The sequence below is a fragment of the Parasteatoda tepidariorum genome, chromosome 7 (assembly GCF_043381705.1).
Source record: "Parasteatoda tepidariorum isolate YZ-2023 chromosome 7, CAS_Ptep_4.0, whole genome shotgun sequence".
Taxonomy (NCBI): Eukaryota; Metazoa; Arthropoda; class Arachnida; order Araneae; family Theridiidae; genus Parasteatoda; species Parasteatoda tepidariorum.
Genome location: NC_092210.1, coordinates 49,602,338 through 49,625,924, shown reverse-complemented (window position 1 = coordinate 49,625,924; position 23,587 = coordinate 49,602,338). Strand labels below are relative to the sequence as shown.

General features: G+C 27.3%; 1 protein-coding gene and 1 long non-coding RNA gene across 10 annotated transcripts in view; one reads left to right on the top strand and one right to left on the bottom strand.

Moving 5' to 3' along the window:
- Positions 1–23,587, top strand: part of LOC107448785 (multiple PDZ domain protein) — a 646,665-nt gene that overhangs the window by 412,015 nt on the left and 211,063 nt on the right. The window lies entirely within an intron of this gene.
- The window catches only part of LOC107448786 (uncharacterized), a 49,909-nt gene that overhangs the window by 20,037 nt on the left and 6,285 nt on the right, over positions 1–23,587 (bottom strand). The window contains exon 2 of the long non-coding RNA XR_001584692.3: positions 1,670–1,827. This is a non-coding gene — a long non-coding RNA (uncharacterized lncRNA). The remainder of the gene's footprint in view (positions 1–1,669; positions 1,828–23,587) is intronic.

Here is a 23,587-nt window from a genome sequence, read left to right as displayed (position 1 = left end):
GAATGAAACAAAGTTGGCTAAGTATTTTTTTTTCTAGCCACGATTTCGAATGCACCAAAATATAAGTAATGCAAAAATACACTTTTTATTTTGTAATTTTCTTCCTAAATTTTTTATTAATTAGTAAGCAATATCTTTTAAATGTCTTACAATATTTTATTTTACCCGCTAGCCGGTGTATAGTAAAACTCATATCATGGAAAAGTAAAACGCTCTAATTAAAAATTAGAAAAATTAGATTTTCTAATTTTAGAAAAAGAAAAATTAGATTTTCAGCAAATACAGACTAATTTGGGAACATTTTGCAACGCAGTAAGCAATATTGAACTTGAGTCATAAAATAAAAAAAAACATAGAACTGAGTTAGAATATTGAAGTTGTATTTCACATACAACTCCAATGGATACAATGGAAGTAAGATAAATACAATGGGATTAGATGGGTAAGATGAATACAATGGAAGTAATATGTTCCATTAGATTAAAAAACATTATTTTATTTTATATTGAATTAGCTTTGGTCAATATGAAAAGTTATGCTTTCCTTTCAGTTGTTCTTGAAGTGATCGGATGCTGTAGTTTCAGCCCAATTCGAGTATTATCTAAGATATATGTTCTGCTGAGTGCATAAATTTTACTTCACATTCTACTTTAATTAAATGTATGGCTTCTACAACATCATGCATTTTCTTATGTTTCGTTTCACCCGTCTTAATTAAAACTATAAATACAGTTAAAGTTTGTAAGATATGAGTCCCTTTCTCATCCTTAGTACTTCAATGAGCAAATCGAATTTGGATCGTCACCATATTTAGAATTTGCAGATGGTGGAAATTTGATCTGAAAAGAATATTTTGAAATTATGAAGATAATCTAATGATGGAAGATTATGAAGAAAATCTTATAATCTTCGTTTGTATTGTAAAAGTGTGAAAACATCCAAATTATATGAGTGACTGCAACTAATAGTTGTATTTGAACCTTGCGATTAATTTAAATTTTATTTACATAATATTAATACAATGAATTGTGGGATATAATTTGGTGTTGAATACGCACTTAAATACCAGTAAAAAACATTGTTAGATATTTATTTTTTTAAATGCATAGTGTTTAAGACAGCTTTAAACATTAATTTCCATATGTTCTGTGTAAAATCGTTAATGACGTCAACAAAATTAAATATTTTTGTTTAATTATAAATCTTTATACATTTAAGAAATTTCAGAAAATGTAGAGTAGTATGTAGATCATGTAATTCAGTAAAATAGTTTCTTTTTAGTTTGCTATCTTTGACTATTTACAGTTTTCCCAGATAAAAAATCAATTTGGTTTAAATGTTATACGTAACTGTTAAAAGTATATTTGTATATACTTTACTATTTTCGAAAATAAGCTAGATATGAAAAAGTGAAATAGGTTTTTCTTGATATTTATCAGGATTTTTTTCCTTCCTAAAGTAGTTCTGTAATAATTATACAATTAAACATTTCAGACCTATTTTCCTATACATCATACTCAATTATCTGCGAGTGGTTAACTGTCGTAACTGTTTCTGAAACTCTAATTCGACTAATAGAACCTAGAAGCTTTTGAGAGTTACATCACCCTTAAACATAAATAACTCGTCGTTTTTTTTTTTTTTTTTTTTTTTTTTTTTTTTTACCTACCTTATTCAACCACTTTTTCCTTATTGATGCTCCAACTTCAATCCAACACCTTGACATCATTTTTTATTTTAGTATAATTATGATTTAGTAAAAACTGGCATAACTTTGCAATTTTTTTTTGTGATGGGCAGATTTGGACATCTGGGGACGTGGTAAACCTAGAAAATGAAATAAAAAAGATTTAAATGCTATCTTATTTTTTAAGACACTGAATTATTTTAAACGTATAATTCATTACGGTAAAAACGAGATAAAGAAGGGGAGTACATGTGAAAAAGTTATTCCCTACTTATATAATTTACAATTAAAAATCACATAATTTAATTTGATTAATAAGCTGCAATCAATTATTACAATATTCAAGTAAATTTATGAGAATTTAATTTTTTTTTACTAAATTAATAAATTTTTATTTTTGCAAATTATACCGAAAGAGGATGAAGGGTGCACAGCAGAATCTGGGGCAGATGTGAACAATTAACATGTAGGCAGTTCACTGTAGTATTTTTATTAATCTTTCCTCCCTCTTATTCCCTTAAGTTACAACCACTAGATCTTGGCACCCATTCTACAACATATTAGCAAGTATTTACATTTCAAAATATAAGATTGAGCTTTTCTTAGTTAGGCATTCAGTCCATCTCCAGAAATGTTTTTTCCTGAAGATGATTTTTTGCCGATATTGTAATAAACTGAAAGGAAAAGAAGAGATATCCCAGACTCATCTGAACAGCAATGTCATGAGTAAATAGTTACACATAGTAGTAGCAGTATTAGGCATTTGATCAATATCCAGAAATTTTTTTTCATTAAGATGATCTCTCGCTGATTTTAAAACAGACCATAAAGGAAAAAAGATATCCCAGACTCAGTCAGAAACTGTTGATCATGATTTTAACAGCAATGTCATGAGTAGTAATACATAACTAGTAGTAGTATTAGGCATTTGATCCATATCCAGAAATTTTTTTTCATTAAGATGATCTCTTGCTGATTTTAAAACAGACCAAAAAGGGAAAAAAAAAGATATCCCAGACTGAAGCAGAAACCAAGGTATAATATTTTATGCTAAAAGTGAATTGTATGGTAAAACAGATTATACGGGTACTTAACACCGTTATTTGATTCGTTATTTTTTACAGTGTGATATTAGATATTTTTGCACTGTATGAAATTAATTATTCACCATTTAATTTAAAAATTAATCATTATGTTTAAGTAGAATTTTTTATGCATTAAATTATAGCAATACAACACGCGTTAAATTTTTATTAAAATATATTCCAGTAGACTTCACATTTGATTTTGAAAATTCTACCAAACGTTTCTTTAGCACAATACTGCATGACTTAAATTCGCCGTGTAGGATACATATCTGTTATATTAAAGATTTATTAGCTAACGATGTTTTTTTTTTTTTTAAATCTTTTACATATGTACCAAATGCATGTCTATATGCGTCCCTTATACATTGGGCCACTTATGAATGATTAACGTAATTTTTTAAAATATTATAAAGTTAAGAAATATTTTATTAAAATGACTAAGTTTGTAGCTTTTTCAGAACTAGAACAAGTGAGGAGATTCCCGTTAGTTCATATGAATCTGCATTTGGTGACGTCATCTTATTCACTTAAATAATTCCAGAAATATGGCGAAATACTAAAAAAGTGAACTTAACATTAATGAAACTTGCGATTTATTTCCTGACCAGAATTAAATGTGTTAAGTTATTCCCTTTAATTTAAAATATAACCAACTGACTTAACTTATAAAAAATGATAATGGAGAATAAAATCGATATTTTTACTTTGTTTCATTTATTATTTATTATATTTCATTTATTACATATTATGTTATTTTTTAAATCTCCATAATTCAGACTTACAGGAAAGAAAGTGTTGTTTGCGAAAAAATCCTACACTTAGCCTATAATTAACAATTTTTCTCATTTTGTTAATTTCTAGTCTTGTGGAAAAGTTAAAAGTGGAGCATCCAATTTTTCAATTACGGATAGTTATATTCATCCCAAAGAAATTGACTATCCTTTTTGCAGTTTTTGACCTATTGAAGACATAATCAAATCGTGATTTTTAATAATATTTTATCCAAACATAAAATTTTATTTAACGTCATCTGTATATTCTTTTTTTGTAAAATAATTTATTTCGAAGTATAAACAAAAGGTTCTTCGAAAAAGTGGTGCCAAGTTGACAAAAAATTAAATCATGTTTAAAATTACTAAGTGAGTATCGTAGCATTGTGGTTTTGGCCCATTCTTTAAAGATTTTATAAAAGTACCTCAGTGAAAAAGCAATGAAAATAACAGAAAGGAAATTTTCTGATAGCTGTTGATAAACGATAACGAATTTTTTTCTTTTTACAGTTTTGTAGTTATAAGGTAGTAGAGTTAAATATCTTGTTGTGTTATACTGTGTTAAAAATATCTCCTGTACAGCTAGTATAACATATAAATTTCCTAAAACACAAAAATTCTCTTTTAATTAAAGTTTCTTCTATATTTAAAAAATCAAAAACATTCCTTTTAATAATTTCACTGAGCACCATAAAAGAATTGTCTTTTGTCGACTGTCGACTACATTAGAAAAAGTTATTTTAAAGCTACATGCTAAGTTTTATGTTGGTTTGATTAACTTTCGTAGAAGCGATATTTTCGCTTAGAGAAAATTTTGTTTGAATTTTAATTAAAACTCAACTTTATTACATTATAGCGTTTAAATAAGGTTTTGTGTTTTGAATTAAACTCTTATATGTAACAATTATTTTCTTTTTTAGACATTAAAAAATAATTTGGGAAATTGAAGCATTAGAAATAATGATTTGAAAACTTTAAAAAAAAATTTTATGTTGATTTAATTAACTGTTATGGAAACTGCATTTTCAGGTTGAAAAAAAAATATATTATAAGTTCGATTTAGGGAATACGTGTTTTTATTTTAATTGAAACTAAATTTTATTGCATTATAGCGTTTAAATAAGGTTTCGTGCTTTGAATTAAACTCTTATATGTAACAATTATTTTCTTTTTTTAGACATTAAAAAATAATTTGGGAAATTGAAGCATTAGAAAGTGATTTGAAAACTTTAAAAAAAAAATTTTATGTTGATTTAATTAACTGTTATGGCAACTACATTTTCACGTTGAAAAGAAAATATATTAAAAGTTCGATTTAGGGAAAACGTGTTTTTATTTTAATTGAAACTCATCTTTATTGAATTATAGCGTTTAAATAAGATTTCGTGCTTTGAATTAAACTCTTATGTGTAACACTTTTTTCCTTTATTTTTAAAAAAACTAAGAAATAATTTGAGAAATTGAAACATTGGAAATAGTGATTATGAAACTTAAAAAATTTTATTTTGGTTTAATTAACTGTTATAGAAACTACATTTTTGTACAGGGAGAAATATGTTAAAAATTCGATTTAGGAAAACGCGTTTGAATTTTAAAAATTAAATGTTATTATTAATTATCGTGTTAAAATAAGGTTTCACGCTTTGCAACTCTCTCATATAACACATTTTTTTCTTTATATAGATATTAAGGAATAAATTTAGGAAAAGAATATAATTGACATTTTGTAATTTCGTAAAAACTATTGTAGTTTCATACATTCTCCTCGTATCCAGCGATTAAAAAAAATTTTATTGATTTAATTTTTTGTTATTAAAGTTATAAGTAATTAGAGTTGTTAAGTTTTGCAATTATGTGTGTCGATTGTTGCTAAAATGTATCCGTTTTTAAATTATTTATAGTTTTGTTCTTTTCAATTGTATTACGACTATCATATGCAGTTTAAAAAAATCTTAAAATTTTTTTTTCAATGCTTGTCTGATACATTTTTGTTACTGTGTAGATAGAGGAAAAGGGAAAAAGTATCCTGGAGTTGTTTGTGCCCGGAAATTCGATTTTTCCATCGTCCCGGGGATGCGAGGATCGAAATCTGCGCCACCCCTCTTTCATCTCAACAGTGCGAGTTCCCCTGATCGATAAACTTAGCGCCTCTCAGGAAATTCCGTTTGCAAATAACTCAGCATCACTTTCGCCTCTTATCTCTCTCTAACTCTCTGCAACTCCTATCGAACATAAATTTCTATTAATGTTGCTTGATGTTACGAAGTGATGCGGATACTATGTTTCTAACATTTTCAAGAAAAATGTTAATAAATTAGTTGTTTGATGCAAACTCAAATCAGTATTAATCACATCAAAAATAAACTTTAATAAGCGGCTTAGGATTTTGCGAGGTGAAATTAATGACATTTTTCTTTCTTAGTGCTGCGAAATAAATCTAATTACATTTTGTTAAAATTAAAATAAATATTAATAATTGACATATTTGATAAAAACGAATTCATTGTCAGTCATATCGAACATAAATTTCAACTAGTGTTTCTTTATGCTGCGAAGTAAAACTAATTATATTTTGCTAAAGATAATAATAAATATTAAAAATGGGCATATTTGATAAAAACGTAGTTCATTGTCAGTTCTATTGAACATAAATTCCAACTAGTCTTTCTTAATGCTGCGAAGTAAATCTAATTATATTTTGCTAAAGATAAATATTAATAATTGACATATTTGATAAGAACGTTATTCATTGTCAGTCCTATCGAACATAAATTCCAACTAGTGTTTCTTAATGCTGCGAAGTAAATCTTATTATATTTTGCTAAAGATAAATATTAATATTTGACATATTTGATAAGAACGTTATTCATTGTCAGTCCTATTGAACATAAATTCCAACTAGTGTTTATGGATGTTGCGAAATAAATCTAACTATCTTTTGCTAAAAATCAAAACAAATATTAATAATTGACATATTTGATAATAACGTAATTCATTGTCAGTGTTTCTTAATGCTGCGAAGTAAATCTTATTATATTTTGCTAAAAATAAATATTAATAATTGACACATTTGATTAAAACGTAATTCATTGTCAGTCCTATCGAACATACATTTCAACTAGAGTTTCTTCATACTGTGAAGTAAAACAAATTAATTTTTGCTAAAATTGAAAATTAATGTCAATAAACGTGATGTTTGTTTCAAAATTCAAATCTATGTACGTTATTTAAAAACAACCGTTTTTTAATATTTGTAAATAAAAGTGTTTTAATTTAAGTATGTAAATCATGTTTGTGTAATGTTAGATATTATTTTAATAATTAACTTTCCGTTGCTTTGTAATTATAATCATTTACGTGATCACAAGCACAAAATTTCCATACATTAAATTTGTCTCTGAAACATTCTTTATTTTCCACAGTGCTCTAAATAAAACTCTCACTTTTGACGTTGTAGCGAGCTTATCTAGTATTTCAATATTTTTGACACTCATGTCTTCACAAAGTCACGTTATTTTTTAGAAGCAGCGAACTCTGAAATATTTTACGAGACTTCTGAATAATTTATGTGTCATCATTTCAGCGCATTTTAGGATTTTAAAGCCGAGTTCACTGCATGCCAGAATGTTATAGATGTAGAGCACTCACTTGTCAAATAAGTTTCCGGGGTTCGATTTCTGTCAATTGCTGAATCATTTTCATACGCCTTTAATTTTAAGGTTGCATTTCCCAATCAATTGTGTTAATCTATATGTTCGATTAAGTCTGATACTTTTTTCGAAATTCGTAGTCTCTAACAAGGGCAACTGAGTTCTTCAATTTTATGAAATATTGACTCGTAGCACTTGCAAGAAAATGGTTTCGTTAATGACGAAGAAGATTTCCTGAAATTCGAGTTTTTTTTTTCCAGTTTATTATCCCAGCATTATTTGTGTATTTTCTCTAATTCCGGTAGTATACGAAACATGGATTTTTTTCTCCGAAATATTTCATTTTAGTTGCCAATATTTGGTAACTGAGGAACGTGGTTGAGTTTTTTTAAGTGTGGACGGGTGAATTTCATGTGAAAAGTGACCAGAATTATTAATAAAGGCCCAAAACAAAAACGTTATTAAAATTTAAATTTCAAGTGGTGTTAAAACTTTTTCAAAATGAGCTTAATTTGCAGATGAAACTGAAAGTGGATGAAAAGAAGTTAAAAGTAGTTATTAAAACAGTTTTCTGTTTCATCGAAAGCTAATTTCGATTCCTTTAATTCCCCCTTTGCTGTAAGTGACCTTGTTGATGATTCGACAAATATTGGTTAAGTTTTTTTATTATTTTTTTTTTATAAAAATGCTTATTAAAAGAAGTAATTATGAAACAACCTATATAAAGTTTAAATTAAGCCTAAGATATGAATTCTAAAAGAGTAATATTAACATAAAGATGACTAAATGGAAAAAAGTACTGGTCTTACTTTATTTGCCAATTTGAAGAGACAATGTGATTTTAAAGTTTAGTAAAAGAAATAAAAATAAATTCTTCGGGTTAATTTTTTCAGAATAATTTGACAGTTTTACTTTTGAGATTGCACGAATTTGAAAGAAACAATTTACGCTAACGGTGTACCATTTCTAATTAAACATATTAGATTTTTTACATCTTTTTCAAATATTTCTTGAGCAACACTCCCAAGAAATATGGATATGGGTTGGAAAATATTCATTCTCAAATCACAGTATTATTTTCGATTCATTCGGTTTATTCAAACTCACAATGTAATTGATGTTGATCTTTAAAACTGTAACAACTGATTTTTTTATTTATTTATTTAGGGAGAGGAGGGTTATTACAGGTTTATGTCCCGAAAAGGCACTTCAGCTCTTTTGTTCATTCTTTCATTTTGTTCGATTTCTTTTCTTATTTGCGGATGCGCTGTACTTCATTTAGATCGCCAATTTATATTGTTACATTTAGTTAGCAATTATAATGTCTGGTGTAAGGTACATTCACCATTGGAAACATTCACAATGATTTTATGCCTTAACTAGGCGGGGGGAAAAACAATGAAAACCAAGCATTTGTTATGAGAAAACCAGTATCCAAATACATATATACAAGGAGTACTTCACTTTTTTTGCGGGGCGGGATGCGACTTTACACATTGTCGACTCCCAGGCACTTCTTTGGCACCGTATTTTGAAATTCGCCAAGTCGGGTTTCAAATTTTCTCGCGAAAATCTTCGAATATTAATTCGCGCATGTTTCACTTGCGACATACGATTTAAAAAACGCATGAGTGAACATGAGGTGTGAATAAATTTAGCTGCTTTAAAAGTTTTTGTGTATTATCATTCTCTTTTTATTCGGACTTCCTGAAACACATATTTATTTCTTACTTTTTTATATCCTTTTTAGGATAAAGTTTTGTTGTGGGTGTAGGATATATGAGTAGAATATAGCTTTATAATTATTTTTATAAATTTATTGCAAATAATTTATGGTGTCTTTATCAAGCATGTGGACGCAATATTCAATAATGCAGCAGGGTTTTGTACCTTATTGTTTAGTTTTTAAAACCTTTAATTTAAGTAACTACACAATTTATGAGTTTTAAGCATTTTCATTTTATATACGTGTAATGATGAGGAGATTGTTGCTGTCAGCTTTATACATGAATTTATTCTTTTTTACTTTTCTGACATTGATATCTATGATTAAATTTGATGTAATGATTCCCATTTGCAGTGCGAATAATATTTGCTTCCAAACAATTGTACTTAGATTTGACACTTTTTTGTAAATGTTATGTCCCAAACGATAAATTCCTTCATACGTATTAGCCAACTCCACAGCTTTGGTAGCCAGGACTTAAAAATTTGTAGCAGTTAAAGTATATTTATGAGGTGAACACAATTTTGATTAAAGAAAACTTTTTATGATTTGTAAAATAAAAATATAATGTAAACAGTAAGCATCAACTTTGACATTCTCATATCATAACTCTATAACAATATAAGGACAATCTGTTTATTTATTTCTGATTCATTAAAGACAAGATATTGAGTCAAATAAGAGAATCTTAACAATTTTTAAATTTAATAATTTTCTTTAAATAAAGAAAGTAGTTTTAAAGCAATTGGGTTGAAAGGCTGAGGACTTACACTTTTCTCAAAAAAATTAATCGATGTTATGATAATAAAACAAAACTCCTGCGATCAGTTATCTCAGCAAAAGTAAGATTTTTATTATCAAATAAGAAACAATTATTACCATTCTGCAAGGAACAAATAAAATAAAATAGGTCATACAGTTTTCAGACACACAGACTGCATGACAATCTAAGAATAAATATTTGAACTTTTAAAGCAAATTACATACAATAAAAGCTATTGTGTAAAAAAAAATTAAAAAACAAGTTGTTACAAATGAGACTATTATATGATTCCAGCAACTAAAAAATTCTTTTGGAATTTTAAAGACTAATGAATACTATTAAATAATAACAGAAAAGTTTTCTGTGTCTCTTTTGTCTCATTTTTGAAGCAGAATATAAATTAAAATACACATCTCACTTTTTCTGATCCTGCTTTTCTCTGAATCGTTCTTATTAAAATAGATGAATCGTGTTAAATTACGTTACCTTAAGTTAGTAAATGTGTTTTCGCACTTAGGAGGAAAAAAAGGCCGAATTTTAGATTGATAATAAATGTAATAATTTTCATAGTATTTTTTCCATATCTTATTTAGAAGCCCAAAAATTGAATAAAAAAAATTATAAAATATATAGACCAATTGTTGAGTTATAGAATCTAATAAGCTGAAGTTGTTATAAAATTATGAATAAAAAGTTACAAGATGGATATGTTATGAAATTAATGAAGCATAGAATGAAAGGATAAATATATATAGCAAAATATATGATAAAATTAATTAGGAAACAATTAAAACGAAGGTGAGTAATTTCAGATATATACAAATAATAGTGATAGAAGCAAGAAAAATGGAAAATATCGGAATTTTCCCTGACGAATTTAAGAAACATTAAAAAAAGTTAAGCAGCCACAACTTTAAGTTTCAATAAATATGATTTGATGTTATAAAAAATAAATTAACTATACGAAAATAGTAGTGAATATGTCATAGATTTGTTTCTTTATGTCATGGCTTCACTAAAAATATTTTTTCTCCTTGTTTTCCTAATAGCACGCATTTTACAGAAAATATTTGAACAAATTTAATGAAAATATTTTCAAATTTTTTTAAAGACTCTCTTATGAAGAAAATACTGTCAATCAAAAGTTGTTCAGTATAAAATATATGCAATTTTTTTAAGATATTGTAAGCATTTTGAAGAATACATATTTTTTCCAAAATAGAAATAATTGATAAAACCTGGTAAAAATGAAGGAAATGAAAATAATTATTTTTCAAACTGAGTAAAATTTTTTTTAATACTTTTATCTTTAAAAATATGTACACTTAATAATGTGATGATTTATATAGGGAATTATTTTTTTAAACTTTGTTTATTAATTAAGATATTCAAAAGAAATTGATTATTCTGAATAATTGACTATTTTATTACTCCAGATTTTTATTTAATTTACAAGAATAGTTTCTATTTGAAATTTTTTTTAATCGAAATATGTATGTAATTAACTGAAATAATTGTGTGTATGTAAATTTTTCTTCCTCTTTCTTTAAAGAAGGACGAAGTATTTTGTTCTCGTTATTTGAATTTTTCTAGTCTTAAACGAGGATAAAATTTTAACTTAATTCAACAAGCAACTTTTAAAAATATCCATGAGCGCGAAGATTCGTTTATGACTTTTGCGAGTGCTGTATTGAGGCGAGCGTAGGGTTGCCTCTGAGTGAGGGTTACTAGATAAGGCGGTGAAACAGTTGACAAATAAAATCGCGGCGAGTGGAGGTGCCCGGGAGTCGACAATGTGTAAAGTCGCGGGCGGGATAGCCTGGTCGGTAGGGCGTTGGGCCCCGTGGGTTGTTAAATCTGTCGAGTCTCAAAAGTCCTCTATGTTCCCATAACAAATCAATACCTCTGGGGGTACTGGATTGGAGATCGATAGTTCTCTGATTCTGGTCAAAATTACGATCTGTGAATGAATGAATGGGTCCGCCCTTTAAACGGGTGTGACGTATGGTGTGGCAGAAGTCGAATTCTTGGCCATAGATGGTGCCACTGAGAAACAAGAACAATCGCACCCCTTCTGCCTAAACAGGCCTACGTCAAGAACAGCAACTTATCTTTCTTTCCTATCTGGACAGGAAAAAATTTTGCATAAAAAACGAGAGAAGTGTCCCATTGAAATGAAGCTAGTCCTGTAAATATTTAATATCCGCTATATTTATGTATGATTTGAAATATATGATGTTGTCTAGCATTAACTAAAACCTGGAGGGCATTAGCCTAAGTTTCAATGACGACAGTCTTCATTTCTGACGCAAATCGAAACTGCTTCGTTTTCGTAAATACAGCCCTATTAAGGATAGCTTCTCCTCATGTTTTCTTGGAGATTGATGTCAGGGAAAAGAACATATAAAAAAGTTACCACTGTGAAGATTTTGAAGTATAAATGAAGAATTGTCCTATCGGAAAATCCAGCTTGGACCATCAATTTTCTCATTAAGTGGCAATAAATGAGGATTTAACTAATTTTGGTAAACGATGCGGACTGAGGGTGATGCCAGGATAGCTTTTTCACTCAGCTCCCACGCAATTAAAGAGCCTCGTTCTTGCTATATAATGGTAAAGAAATTTACCAACTATAAAAACAAGCAGAACCATCTGGGCCATCCAAATTCTTTTTTTTTCTATTCTTTGTTTGTGGATTGCTTTCAATATCAACTAATGTTTAATTTTTTTTTTAATTATAATTTTCCATTCTATTGGAATTTAAATTGTTTACTGTATCATGGTTATGAAATGGCTTGTTATAATATTAAAAAAAAAACAGTAGGTAAAGTAAGAGATTGAATCTTCTCCAATGAACAGCAAGATAGAGGCTCATTTATAGTGTGAAGGTTTCAGCAAGAGTGGTATAATTAGCGTGGCAAACTACACGCTTATTTACTGCCATTTGTTGAGAGAATTTTCAGACCTAGTCAGATTTTACACCATGGACGACGCCTTCATTCACATTGTAAAATTTTTACAGGAATGGTTTTTTCAATAGTAGGGTGCGTGTTATGGAATGGCTTGCTTTTCCCTTATCCTCAATAACCTAGAAAACGTAAGAGGGTATCCTCTGTGAAACAGTCAAAAAGAAAGACAAATATATATACAATATATGGAAAAAGGGAGCATTTTCAAGCTTTGACAGAATTGAAGGCTGCCATCATGCATACGTAAAATAATATTAGTGCTACTGCCCTCCAGGGATTGATAAATGGCAACATCGCATATATCAGATCACATATATACGTATATGGCGGATATTATAACTGTAATCAGTTGCTTTATTTCGGCGGGACACCTTCTGTTCTCATTTTTTACTTATTCGATTATTCATATTATTTTTGACTAGGTGGTGCTGGAAGTGGGTTACTCCTTGTAAAAATGTATTTTATATATATATATATATATATATATATATACTTTCTTAATATACATGTTTAGTTTATTGGGTTTCTTTGCGCCCAGTTATAGCGCTAAATCAATGTGTCTTTATATTTCAGTGGAGCACACCTTAATACGGCCGTTACATGTTTTTTGCAATTAAACTTGTCATTCAGCCAATTAACAGTTAAAGCTTTGTTAAATAAACAATGTTAAACAACGAGTGAATACAAAGAAGTATTTTTGCTAAGTTTTTATCTCATAGTTAGCATTCGTTTGTTATTTTGATAATTCGTTGTTTAGTTAACAAAAAATAAGCAATCGCTTATAACTTTGCGAACATTGCTCAAAATGTAATTAAAACAATATTTTTTTTTTTAATGAAAAAAAATATTTTTTTTTTGTACTATTTTAAAACTGTATTTGTGATATTTGCTTTGAGAATGACGTTCTATTTTTTTAAAAATTCATTTGCGTTCTTCGCGTTTAATTCATATTCAGTGACTCAACTGAAGTAGATAAAAAGAATACTGTAGCACTTGAACAGAATTTTAAAGCTTACATTTGTATTCTTAAGCTTTTCTGTAACTTTCTTTCTTTCTTTTTTTTTCCTTTTTTTGTCGTTTTTCTGAGTAAAGCAATTGCTTAAAAATTCCAATCCTTAATTTAAGCTATCTTATCAGACAGTAAAATGAGCTTTTGATTTTTTTTAAATATATTTTTGAGAATACGTGATTCTTACTATAAGCAGGATATTTTCAATAATGTCACGTTTATTAACTTCATCAGCATTCTTTAAAACTGGTGTTCTATTTTAAAAAATCTTATATGCCATTAAAAAAGAGGCTTATTTTTTCTGCTAAATGGATAAAAATGTTTAAGATCGTAACTTTTGAAGGATTGACTGTTTTTTTTAAACAAATTTCTTTACATTTTATATAACTTGTGATTGATAATATTTTTGTTAAATAATGATCTATCTTATTTGCTAATAATCATGCAAATGAAGCAAAAATACAGCTTTTTGCATTGACTTATATAAGAATAGTTTGGAAAGTCTACATACAATTTAACTGGCGTTACATTAAAACAACGCTTCATACTCTAAGGCCAACCCTCGGCACGTGCACCAGTCCGTTGATCAAATGGTACATTGAATTATTTCCATTTTATTTACTGTGATCTATTTCTCTCGGGGTTTGTACGACTTTCCATTGACGAGAGATTAACCAGGAGCGTAGAGACGTCACCCACAGCCGCACCAATATCGCGCATGTAAATGAATTTTGTTTTGAACGCATGTTTAAATGCAATTAAATTAAAATTATTAAATCAAATCAATTTAAAATATAAGCAATCTGCGGGCAATGGTAAAATTACTAAACGTTGACCGGTTCGAAGCATAAAAAGGTTTTACAATAGTCAAACTTAGTTTATTTTTAAATTTAAAATCTGACTGAACTTTTTTCTTTTAATGCTGTTAAGCTAAATGTACCTTTTCCTTATTTTAAAAAACTTACATGCGTCGAAATGAAATTTTTTATTTTCGCTTGATATCTCATCAATCATAAAGATTCATACTAATAAAAAAATACTTACAAGATTAAATGAAAATACCGTTCAGATTATAAGATTTACTCCTGTAGAAGTTTCACCGCAATTTTTTATGTCCAGTCAAATAAATTACTTTAATAAACGATCAGAATTAAATTTACGGACAGGGTAGAAAAAAAATTAAGGTTCAAGTTCCCCTTTTAACTTATTGATTTAACGAATTACTTTTTCAGTGAACGTTAAATTAAACTTTAAATAAATAAAAACTTGCTTCAGACATTTTATCTTCACATTCTTCTTGTTAAAGTTAGTGGCTAAGTTATTTCTCTTTCGTTTTAAATTAAATTTAATTATCTAATTTTTTTTTGCTTGAATTTTTAAATGAAATTAGTTTAAACTTATCTTAATTTCCATATTTTGTTTAATTAAGATTTAGTATCGTTTTTCTTATAAGTAATTAAGATTTAGTAGTTTTTCTCACTTTCGTGTCTGTGAGAGTGCAATCTTGCTGACGAAATTTCGACTACTTTTTAACGAGTTAGAGCATTTAAATCTCTGTTTGAGCTCTATACCTTATGATATTGCGCATTTTGGCGGCTACAAGCAGGATTTATCGTAATTGCTTCTCCAAATTACCAATTAAAATTTTGGACATTTTCCGAGTTACTAGAGGAGATGAAGCTGATGAGAGGAGATGGAGCTGAAGCTGAGAGTCAAGCTGATTTAAATCAACGAACCCTGTTGAAAAGTGAACAAAATTTTGATTGACGATAAATTCCATGTGGTAATGAAACAACGATATAAATTCCACTTCGTACCGATTAATAAAAAAATTTAAAGTTGTATGACATTTAGAACAGAGTTAAGCTTCACTTTTAAAAGCCTCAGCTAGTCGAAAAATGGTCGAAATTAGGACAAATTCTTTTTTGCTATAACATGACTACAAATTCTGCCTGAGGTCATCTTAGAAAACGATAGAATCTCGTGTTTATATCCAGCAAAGAGATTGTGTTTAAATTTAAGTACATTAGCCAGTCAAGGAATTGGCAAAATGTGGATTAGAAATAAATTGCTTTTAGTGTTACAAACATAAAGATAATATGTTTGCAGCAGTAAAGAAAAAAATTGAGACTTGAGTAAATAAAGCACAAATACAGGCAAAAATATGAGCGTATTATATTTTCGGTTCTATAGACAAGGTTTACATCACGATTTAAATCATGATTTAAATCAAATGATTTTTTTCAAAAAATCATTGATTTAAGTCAACTGGTTTTTTAAATATATAGGGTAAACTAACCAGTGAAGGAACACTTAAGCTTCGCTTGCCTTTTAAAAAATCATATTAATTTCAAAATTCGTAATTTTAGTTAAATGACAGTGTCAACATATTTGTTACTAATTGCAAATTATCTAAAAAAAATTGTAGAGACCTTACATAATATTCTTTTAAAGGTTCAAATAACAAGTAGTAAGAAGACCAAGTGAAGGAACAGCTCTTACCAGTGAATGAACACCCAGTAAAGGAACATTTAATTTTGGTTATTTCTTAATGCTCTTTATTAATTTATAAGCCATACAAATATTTAAAAACAAGCCTATTCTTGAAATTATAACATATAAATACTTGGAAAATGTTAACTTTTTTTTGTAATCATGAATTGAAAATTAAAGTGTCAACATATTAACACATACTGTTCATTCACTGGGAAATCTATGCCCAGTAAAGGAACATGCCTGTTCCCTCACTGGTTAGAAGTTGTTTTTCGTATTTTTAACATACTTTTGATGCGGAACATCACTAAAGGTACAAGAAAATTAAAGTTTATCTTTTATTTTCATTAACTTAGAAAAAAACCCAGTAAAGGAACACTTGTTCCTTCACTGGTTTTTCATCGTTTGGTGATCCAGTGAATAAACACCCCCTTATCTCAGTACTTTATTATGCTATGGTGCTTTAAAAAAAATAAAACGTAACTTCAATAACTATATTTTGAATTCTCTTTTTCACAGTGAGAAAAATAAAACTATTACATGCAATTAATTCCACTTCAAACATATAAATACAAACACTCACCTTATAATTTTTTCAAAGAAACAAGGTGTTGCAGAGATAATAACAAATTCAAAAATTTTTCCAGAGAAGTCTATTTGACCAGGTAATCCAAAACATTGCTAGATGACTTCCTATTGTTTGGCAGTAAGCTATTGTTACCAATCAATCTAAAGATAAACTTTCAAATTCTTATTTTTAATCAATATATATGAAATGTTCCTTCACTGGATAGTGTTCCTTCACTGGTTGGTTTACCCTATATTGATTTTAAAAGTTAAAAAACAGTGTTTTAAATTATTGATACTTTTATTATTTTCTTTTCTTAGTTTTAAAATTTATTTTAAAAAAATTTCTGTGTTAATTAATTTTAGTTAACGAAATTACTTTCTTGGTGTGTGTTAAATACCAACACATTTGAAATTACATTTTTAAAATCTTTTGATTCTTGAGATTGAAAGTACAGATTAAAGTACACATTTAATACTGTCTTAATATAGACTTGCATAGCCGTAGAAAGTAATTAATAGACATGAATTTCGAAAAAAATGCAAATATGTAATCTTAATTAAAATTCTACCTTTTGATTGAAACAGCTGGAATTAAAATCTACATTATATTTTATTGGTGGAAAATGTATATTTCTAAAGCTTGAGGTTATATAAAAAAGAATTACACCCTAATATGCCGAAAATAGAAAGATAAAAAAGGCTAATGAATTCAGATATTTTTTCCTGATATATTGTCATTCTTCCCTTTCAAAGTCTATTTGAAGCAGTAGAGTTATTTACTGGTAGCTGGTATTTTTTCTCATAATATGTTTACAGTATCTTTGACATTATCAGATTTTCTATAAAGAAATTTTTTGAAAAACAATTACAATGAGTGCATAGATTTTTTTCAAAATTTTTTTAGCCGATCTATTTTGATATAGAATTAAAAATGAATATTTTAATATAAAAATACATAGATATTTATTTATTTTTTGATGAGTGACTTTATTTATAAACACAATATGTTACATTTATTTTGTCATATTAAAAATCAAGAGAAAAAGAAACAAAATTTTAAATTAAAATTATGGTTTGCTAATTGAAACTTAAATTTATTAGTTAAAGAGTCTGTCCAAGCCAAATTTGCTACTGCTTAGGATACCTTCACAAATTCAACTTCAGGAAAAACAAAATACTTTTTTTTTAAATTTTATTTTTGTGTTTCGTAAGTAACGAAAAGATCCATATTTTTGTGTTGATTTTTTAATATTATTTTTAATTTTCACAAAATAAATACCTCTCAGAAAAACCTAGACAGACCCTTTTCATTAAATTGTCTATTTCATCTAGTCTTCAAATTTCAATTATGCATTTGTTTCAAAATGGTTGCTATGCATTCAAAGCTATGTATTATAATGAAAAATTATATTAGTAAGTTAGAGCTTCTAAAATATTGTTATAATATTGCTTTCATATTAATTTAATTTTGATTAAACATTTATAAAGTATTTTTAATCATAAATTAAAGTTCTTGGAATGTGTTTGAATAAAAATCAAAAAAATCTGATTTAAATCAAAAAATCCGATTTAAATAAAAAAAATCTGATTTTTTTTTAAATCAAAAAAATCACGAACCCTGCTTTTCAGCATAAATTAATCGAAACAAAATTTTAAAAAAAATAAAATATATTAAATAAAATTTTTAAAAACTCGTTTTTAAGAAGTTAAATAAACTAGAAATAAAAATGTCATTTTCATCATATCTCTTTTGATCATTTTCGTTCCAATTAAAACGGAAAACTGGAAAACATCATTTGAACAAACGATAACAATGAGTAAAATGACTTATTATATTGATGTTCGAAATGATGACAATTCACATATATTCGGAACACAATGAATGGTCAAAATTAATTTTTGATCATAAACTTAAAAAATAATTTGAGAAAGGCTTCTGTAATAGTTTGCTAAAAAAAAAATTTATTTTTTTTCCTCTTTTTGAAGTCGAATGAAATTTTAAAAAATAAAATTAAGTGTTGTTTTAGAGCGATAATTTGCCAGTTGTGGTAGAATTAAAAACGAATTGATAACAACACCTGAAGGAAAAATATACTTCAATCAGAAAATTCTTTTCAACTGACAGCGCTTTTCGATTTTCCGACAAGCAGAAATCGGGTACAAATTTGGTGTGAAAACTGCAGTTTAAAATTGCCTATAAATTTATAATTATTTCAAAATGAGAGGAAGAAAAAAAATTCTCGATTGACGAATGTCGCTTGCAAGGTTGAGAATTTTCCAACAATGCATATATTGAGAAAACGAACTATTTGATTCTTACATGTTATAGTGTGTTGCTATCGATTTATGAAATCCTGCCTATTTTTTCTGTTCAGTGGTTCAATTAAACGCCTCATTATTTCACATGAGTGATTCCCGTTGACGCAGAAGAACACACCGTTCGTAAAATAACTACATTTAATCTCATTGATCAATAACTCGCTGTTCGTTTTGTTTGATAGTTAGGGACGTTAATCACAGTTCAGTGGAAATTTGTTTGAGGTTTTTGTTTTCGAGACACTAAAAGCACGATATGCTTTTTTTTTCGGTGGTAAATTTTATTCTTGAAAGATATATCTTTATTAATAACTGCTTTAAAAGAAGATTCATTTTGACTTTTAGATATTTTTTTATTATTTTCATTTTAAGAAAGACATTAAAGGGCTTAGTCCCCTGCTTACTATCGCCCGGTAATAATTTCGTGATTCTATTTGGATCTACAAACAAAAATCTAATGTTTATTTTTTCGTTACTGTCAATTGTTATTTTATTTACTTTTTTTTGTCTTTTTGTCAGGGAACTTTGTGCAAAAGTATGCATGTAATCCTTCTATTTTTTATTATTTATTAATTTTATTTATTATTTTTTTTACTTTATCACTAAATGAATTTAATTAAGAAAAATGTACTAAATGAAGTAAATATTTGGTTCATCTGAAAATACTTTTTGCATTATGGAAAACTAAAATGCTTGACCATAAATTTTGAACCTGTTTATTTCTTGTCTAAAACACCCAAATTTTCTTATTTAGTCAAGAAATGTCTTTGTCTCTCTTACGAAAAACTTAAAGAACAATTTAATAAATTTGGTTTTGAAGTTTACTAACTCATGTTTTTCTTAAATGACTTTGAAATTTAGAAATGGGATAAAAAGAATATTTTCCCCAAAAAGAATGAATTCTTTTATTTTTTATCTCTTTTATTAAAGCTTATATTAAATGCTGTGTAGTTCAATAAAGTTTTAATATATAAGTTTTTTTATATCTCTGTTTTAATGTAATGCCAAGCAAGTTGTAGTAACTGTAAAGTAATGCCAAATAAAGCATGAATATTGAAACCATAGCGAAATATAGTATGTTAAATTACGTCAGAAGAATTGAGCTGAGTTCAACCATGTTATGAAATACTCAAATTTTTAATTCAATTTCCTAATATTTAACACAAAAGTGAACTTAAACATGAAAATTGTTTATTTCATTCAATGGCTATATTTTTAAATATTTTAAAAATATTTTTTATTGAATTTTTGCAAATAAATTGATTGTTAGTTTCTTCTTTGTCTTGTTTAAATGTATGTAAACTATGACGACTAAATTTACTAAACTACAATGAACGTATTTTGAATATTAAGATTTGAATTATTCTTTTAGGAATTATAATATAAAGAAATCAGTGTATTCAGAGAGCTCTCTAATGACTGCTCTGAATAGATATTTATCGAATTCTAAAGACAGTATAGTCCAAAAACTATGTATATATTAGAAGTGGAAATTAATATTTGAGTGACATACCCAATTTTTGAAAACTGCTTTTCTGTCAATTATTGCTATAGTTGGTACCCATTTATACAATAAAATATAAAATATACAATTTACCTGTTAAAGTAAAAACTTCATTAACTACAAAAATTTAGGTGGAAAAAAGGGACATAACACGATTTCAAAACAATATAAATTGTATAAAATATCTAAATTAAACTAAGAAAAAAAATGAAACTAAAATTTAAACGTAAAATTTAAATTGTCAGTCAAAATAATTTTCAGTTAAATTTGTTAGAGAAATTCACTTTTTGTTCCCTTAAAAAACATCATTTTTTTATTTTTATTTTATTGTAAACATACATTTTACTTATATTGATATTTTTGGATTATCTGACTTTTTATTTTAATGAGTAACTGAAATTGATAGTAATGCTAAATATAATGTAATTGGATTTGCCATAAAAACGAACAGAATAAACATTTTTATCCATCATTTAAGAAAAAAAGAGCATTGAAAAAAAATACCATTAAGAAAACATTTAAGGAAAAAAAAAACATTTGTTTATTTAGTGATGATAAACGTTCGATATTTTGATTAAGAAAACTCATTTAATCTAACGACAATTTCCCGGAGTAAGGTTGACGAAATGTTTAACCCGAATTCTCTTTTATTCTCTTTTTAAGGGGAAAAATCTTTCGCGCAAATTGAAAACGATCGATATCGAACTATTTTTCTCGACATTTTCATGTTGTTTTTTATTTTCAATTGTGTTTCAATGAAATAATTGTATGTTTTTTCTTATATTAACTGAATAAAGTCTGAGGGGCTGTGTTAACACTTTCATTTGAAATCTGTCCGCAATTGCTGCTCAATCTGAGATCCAGATAATTGCTAAAAAATTTGCTGTCTTCAAAACTGCCTGAAAGGAACAGAAAAATACTGCAAAAGTGCTTAGATTTTTCAACTAATTTTTTGAACTTAGAATTTTTTAATCTTTCCATTCTTTTAAGTATCAAGGGGGGGCAGGGGTATTATCTTCATAATTTAAATAATAGCGCCACAAACCGGAGATGCGTCAGCAAATTTTTTTTTTTTTTTTTTTTTTTTTGGAAAGCGGAATTTCTTCCGTTTTGCAATTATTTTTGTGTCAAACATATTTTCTAGCACCGATCGATTTTGTATCTTGATGTTTATTATCGTTGTTTGTTTACCTTCAGTTTGACAAAACATAGCATTAATGACTTGTGTATTCTAATAGTGCAATAAATAAATCATTAAACTATGAAATGACATAGTTTATTGTTAATTGCTAATATAAAAAAATGTGAAACATAATATTACCTTATTAATATTGTTATAACATTAGAAATACTTTAAAATAAATACTACAACAGAAAAATGAAACTTTTTTATTTCTGTTGTATGCTTAAATGATTTAAACAATTTCTTACAATTAAAAAATTCCACATGTTTAATTAGTAATTTATTTTTTAACTTTATTAACATCATTAGTTTTTATCAAAGTGCACTTTTATTTTCAAATGCTTACGTAAACTATTTATAATGCATAATAAATTATAATTCTATGATATTATGATATCAATTGCATAATGCGATATATAAATAAGAAAGCATAGAAAGAAAATATTAAGATTAAAAATTGGGCATCAAAATATTGCGTGTGCGAAGATGTGCTTATTTAATTATTTTTTAATATTTCACGTTATTTTTTTTAAACTTATTCAGCATTATTTTTTTACTTATAGTTTTCTTTCATTAAATCCTGACCAATTTAAAAATAACGCAAAATATTTCGTAAATAGTGTTTAATACTTTCTATAATTTTTAATAAATAGTTTTATCTTGCAATTCAAAAAACATTTTCAATTTTAAATTAGTGATTGTTTTTCATTTTAAACGTTTTTGATATTAGAATTTTTTTTAATTAGTTCTGTAATACCTAAAACTGAATTTAATGTCAAATATGTGTAGCAAAGTGCAATTTACCCTCAGATCGCTTAGCTCTCCAATCTCACCATTGCATTGCAATATGTTTTTACATTAAACAAACTGTGGCGTTGAAATTAACAATTATTTAATGAAATAATCGCAGACTTTTTATTTTGTTTAATTCTGATTAAATATGCGATGATTCTATTGATTTAAAATTACATGGCCTCTGTTCTTTGCATAATATTCATAACATATTTAGTGAGTTTTTAAGTAATTTTTAGTAATTTAATAATCACGCAATCATCTTTTGACTTAAAATGTTGATACTATTCACTTAAATATATTGTTAAAGAAATATTCTGCCGTTTGATTATCCATAAGTAACGAAACTCTCTTCAGTAAGGATTTTCACTTGGCAATATTGTTGAAATCATTTGTTTAAGATAAATCACTAGTCTGTATTCTAAAAAAAAATCATGTGCCGATTTCTCTAAAGACACATAATGTTTTCCATCAGAGTAAGAGGAAAATTAAAGCTAGTAATAATAGTAGCTGAGAATTAATAAATAAATAAAATAATCTTTGAAATTAATGATGTTCTGTCTCATAATCAAGGAATTTCGCTTAGGTTGAAAATTTCGCCTACTACATCTGCTTAATGTCCCGTGCATTTTAATTACTATGGATTACAGTTGCGAAAAGCCAATAATTATAATTTAATATTAAAGCAGGATCATTGGAAAAATAATAACAAAGAACCACTATTTATTTTCACTAATCAGCAAGATTGAAAATTTTAAAAAAAAAGGAAATACCAGAAATTTATTCATTACAGAAATAAATATATATATATACACCGAAGAGCCATTACATTATGACCACCCTCAATCTATAACAATGGACTCGCCCAGGTTTTCTTGGTTTTTCGCCCAGGAACAATATTTTCATGGGGCACATTAGGATCCATAATCCTCATAGAACAATCCCTGACGTCTGTAAGCTACTTGAACATAGTTGCAGACCAGGTTCACCCATTCATGGCAACAGTTTTTCCTGCGGGGGATGGTGTTTACCAACAGGATAATGCACCATGTCATAAGGGTCGAATC